Genomic DNA, 5,161 nt, shown 5'->3' with positions numbered 1-5,161 from the left:
AGAAAGAAAGAAAGAAAGAAAGAAAGAAAGAAAGAAAGAAAGAAAGATGAAGTAGACCAAAACCTTTTTCAATGGTGGTAGCTTGTTTTTTTTCAATGAAGCTCTTAACACTTTGGGGCCAGAGTGGTTCTGTAAGAGGGTGTTAGAGCCAATCCATGACGGGTGTAAAGAGTGAGGTCTGTGACTGAATGTTTGTGTTTGCTCTAGACATGTGTGCCTGCTCTCCCCATGAATCCTACCCCACTGTTATCTCTGTACCCCTGAACCCTGCCTATTAGGACCCCAGCTTTCACCCCCAAAGTGGTCACTATTGTGTGATAGACCACTAAATGGCAACAGGGTCTAGTTGGGTAACTGGGTAAAGCTACTAAATCAACTTCATTTTTTCATTTAAATACATTTATTGTGAGGAAATTAAAAACATAATGTTATCTGTTTGACCATGATGGAACAACAAATTTCATCATTACAGTTTGCATTTAAAATGAAGTTATGGACAAACTGAGTGTGACTATTTGCCGAACCATTGTTTCCTCTTATGAAGCCATGACAATGATGATGTCACCATCCTAAAATTATTCTCAATATCCAGGTTAACGTTCTGAAGGACTCCTGTCTTCACTGCATATCTGAGCCTGGTTTTCTTCCAGGTAATAAGTTTACAAGGTCTCATTAAGAACCAGGTCAAGAACCAGGTCAAAGTGTCTATTGAACACACGTCATCAGCTTTCTTACATTAATATTTATAGTCCCTTCACTGAGGCAAAGCTGGTTCTTGAATTTTCTTCACCATGTTTTCCTGGTATTTGATATTGGAAAGCTCATGGGTAACGAATCCATTCTGGCACAGTGCCCTCCCAGGCAGAGGATGACCTGTTTACCCCTGAGGATGCACACTCTGAGGAAGATTTATTTGTTTGGGGTATGCATCCCTGGGGAAGTCTGATGGAGGCTAGTTTCTTTTTCTGATGCTGCCCTCTGATCTTCTGGATTCACACTTGCTGTAATTTCTATTGCTTAGGGAGCAAGTTGAGCCAGCACCAACCCTCACTAACTAAGCTCCTGCTATTTTTACCCAGTTGTTTATCCAATGATTGCTTTACAGCTGGAGACATGGCTCTAGTAGCAGTGTGAGACCCTGCTTAGAATCCCTCATTGACTAACTTAATTTCACAGGCAATAGGAATTTGCTGGTAGTTTTTTTGTTTGTTTGTTTGTTTGTTTTTGTTTGTTTTTTTTACTGTTGCCACCCTGTTCTTTTAAATGGTTTTAAGGACATGTGCAGTTCTAATGTATCTGAAGAAAGGTTTATAGCACAGTTTCTCCTGTTAATGTTTACCCCAACTTTTATTGTGTACATTTTTTCACAAAGGTGACAAAAATGATGAGCTGTAAGTGAGTTACAACGCTTAGAGTAAAAGCAGGTAGTGCACCACCCACCCATAACTCCCCTGTAAGTCTAGCACTCCAAAATCAAATGCAGGAAGACTGGAAGTTCAAGGCCACAAGACATTACACATTGAAATATGTCCAAAGCCAAACCAAGATAATACAAAATAATACTATGAATGGAAATATGTTCTACCTATAGCACTGCATCTTCACAATACTCGGGACTATTTGTACCACTTAACTTTTACTAGTTTGTGGGGTATGATGGGCAATGATTATTTAAAATTTATCATTTCTTTTTTAATTTTTGTTTCTGTGGAACTAGAGATTCACCCTGAAGGCTTCCAAACCTCACAGCTTAGCTGTGCCTTCTGCTCATCTGGGTCCATTACAGTGGGTTTGGAAAGGACAGTTTTCATTGTGCCTGAAAGATAATTTTCTCTTTTGATGTTTTGTTATTTGCACTAGCTCCAGTGTTAGACAATATATGTAGTATTGAAATGAGAAATAATTAAAATGCAGAAAAGTTTCTTAGTGAAAATTAAAGATGGGAGACAATAAAATTCTTTAGGGAATTCAGAACCCCTTTCAGCACTGTAAACACTCAAAGAAATCCTATTTAAATTTGCTGAAGAAATCTGTTTAAATTTGACTCACAATCATCTGGCTAGATTTACTTTACCTCAGAACACATCCTCTTCGGACCATTTAGTATGCTCTTTTGGCGTGCCTGAAAAATGCCATCCCCAGGTAAAGAAGAAAAGACTATGGAGTTAGTCGAGGTAACTTAAAACGTCTAGCTGCTTCTTGTTCTAAGCCACATTAGCTCAAATTGCACAGACTCATTGTAAGTTCCTGCATTCATAGAAGGAAGATGAGAAGTTGGACGTCTTCCTATCCTTTTCCCACTTATTGTTATGCAGAAAAAAACCATGTGGAGCAAAGTGTTTCATAAGACAGACTCATCCTGACTAAACCTCTCAACCTGCTGTAGCCCTAGAGACCTGACCCTCCTGTTACTTATTTTTATGGCTTGCTACTTTACTATGAAGTAATACTTCATTCAATTAACAAATTGCTGCTAAGTCACTTACTTTAATTTATGTAGCATTTGAATCAGTAGCCATTTTAAAAGTGATAGTTTTCATACAGTGGTGATTTTATTTCCAAACCTTTTAGTCCAGCCATACTTTGAACATTAAGGATTGTTTCATACAAACAGGCTCGGCAAGCATCTCCTCCTCCATATCCATACTAAAATTTCCAAAGAGCTGTATTAGTGAGGGTTCTCTAGAATAGCAGAATATCTGGAATGTCTTGATGTATTAAGGTAAATTATTGGAATGATTAACAGTCTGCAGTAAATTTCAACAATGGGCAGCTGTGAATGAGAAATCCAAGAATCTAGTAATTGCTCAGTCCCACAAGGCTATGTGTTTCAGCTTGTCTTCTGTATAAGCTAGAATCCTGAAGTAGGATTCCAACTATGTAGGTTCCAACATAGGTGCTGGCAAGTATATACAAGCAGGCAGAGAAGGAAGCCTTTCTTCTTCCATTGTCCTTATGTAGGTCTCTTAAGGTATGGCCCAGACTAAAGGTGTGCACCACCATGCCTGGAACTGAGCTTTTATTTACTTGGAACTTGCTCTGTCCTAGGCTGGCCTTGCACTCAGAGATCTGCTTACCTCTGTCTCCTGGGATTAAAGTTGTGTACCACCATGCCTGTGCCTAAGCATTCATGGCCACTATGCTTCAAGATCCAGATCAAATGTGTGTGTAATCACTTATCAAGATCTGGAACAAAAGCCTATATCTGTCAGTCTCAAGATCTGGGTCACAAGTGTGCCTTCCATTTCTGGATTGTAGTTCATTCCAGATATAGTCAAGTTGAAAGCTGGGAATAGCTATCACAGAGCCAAAAGCGGTGCATGCAGCAGTATGCACAGACATGGGAGTGAGCTATGACTTGTCACAGCCAGTGCAAGTTTCATTCCACTATGCTGGTATCTGGTATAGGAGCAAGGAGGTTACCAATTAACCTAAGAGGCTTACAGTTGTAGGCTACAGTGTAAGACTCTAGCACCCAACATAGTCTCTTCAAGAATATCTTAGAAAACTAAAGTTCACTGGCAATAGGGTGCAATAGCAGAGCTGCACACTCTGTGTTCACCTTAGCCATCAATCACAGAGCTAGTTAAGAAAGCCCTGGAACAACACAATAGGGAAACTAGTTGGAGGGTGGACCTGGAGTGTTAAGAGTCAAGAATTTTCCAGCAAGGAAGGACAATGTGAACTGTAAAATGTATAGATCATCCTAGATGTCACATGGTGTAAATAAAATGTCCTCAGTTCTAAACACACCACAGTAATAGTGTGAAATACAAAGGATCAATGGGGTAATCTTCAAAGACCCTAGAGAAAGAAGACAATTTATTGACTTCCATAGGTACTAATTTGACTTAAAGCTGACTTAGTAGGAGGTGGAAGGTGAGAGGCAATGATTGACTTACTAGGAAAATATCAGCTCCTTCTCCCTCTGCCTTCCTACCTACCCCTTCCTCCCTCAACCCTCCTTCCCCTTTCATTTCTTTGTCTCTTTTCCATCTTCCTTTTTCTTTCCATCCCTCTCCTTCACTTTACTCTCCTTCCAAAAGAGGACAATACTTTGTCACTCACAAGTTCTCATTAAAAGAATTCTTCAAATGTGTGTGCCTGGAGCGTGGAGGCGAGTTGTTCTGTTTTACTAAAAACAGAACAAACCCAAAAGAAAGGGGCAAAGAAAAGAAAGCTTATGATGAAAACTGAACAAAGAAGTTATTTAATTTACCAGATTAAAAAAAAATGACACTGCCTAAGTGGCACAAAAAAAGAAATCAAGTTACAGTGGACATGCTGATAATGATGCAAATGAGCTTAATTAAGCACTGATGTATTATATGTGTCTTTAATTGGATACAAGATCAAGTTTTTAAACAATGGTGACCAGATAAAAGTAACCCAGCAATATGTCACGTTTTGGAACATTATACTAAGTGCAGAAAGCTGGAACCTGTGGAGTGTTGTCAGAAAAGTCTGGAATGAACTGTGGGAATTTAAAGAATTAGCTTTCTAAAAAAATAAAATAAAATTGGAATATTATCATTGGAGTAATGATTCTGAAACAAGGAAGAAAAATAAGATATTAAGTATAATGAATCCAAAGGAAAATAGTGAGTAAAAGCAAAGTGGGGAATGGTGAATGAGGAACAGGAAGTCAGATATAGGAGTGATTTTATTAAAAGAGAAGACATTTAATGGGGGTCCATTATTTAAAGATGCAATAATACAATGGATTTTAGAATATACTAGCTACAAACTGCTCAGAAAACAGGAACTGAGGGAATGTGAATGAGTCTTGTGTGCAGAGACTAAACAAATGTGAAATGAACCAGGCATGGTACTGCACACATGATCACAGGACAAGATATAGGCATCCATCAAATCCTTGTAATCAGCCTCAGGTAATTAGGATTGGCAACAGGCACCCACAAAGCCATCTCACTTGTCGTTCCATACAATTGTATTAAACTATAAAGTGAGGGTTGGGAATGGCGGTGTACCTCTTTACTCTCAGCACTCAGGAGGAAAAGGCAGGTAGATCTCTGTGGATTTGAATTCCAGGCAAGCCTGTTTCACATGGTGAATTCCATGCCAGTGCAGGCTACATAGAAAGAAAGAAAGAAAGAAAGAAAGAAAGAAAGAAAGAAAGAAAGAAAGAAAGAGAGAGAGA

General features: G+C 38.8%; 1 protein-coding gene across 1 annotated transcript in view; it reads left to right on the top strand.

Moving 5' to 3' along the window:
- Nucleotides 1-5,161, top strand: part of Kcnh8 (potassium voltage-gated channel subfamily H member 8) — a 365,508-nt gene that overhangs the window by 209,594 nt on the left and 150,753 nt on the right. The window lies entirely within an intron of this gene.

Source organism: Grammomys surdaster, unplaced genomic scaffold (genome assembly GCF_004785775.1).
Source record: "Grammomys surdaster isolate TR1022 unplaced genomic scaffold, NIH_TR_1.0 169, whole genome shotgun sequence".
NCBI classification, from domain to species: domain Eukaryota; kingdom Metazoa; phylum Chordata; class Mammalia; order Rodentia; family Muridae; genus Grammomys; species Grammomys surdaster.
Note: the sequence above shows the minus strand (reverse complement) of the source record. Positions and strands in the feature narration are given on the sequence as shown.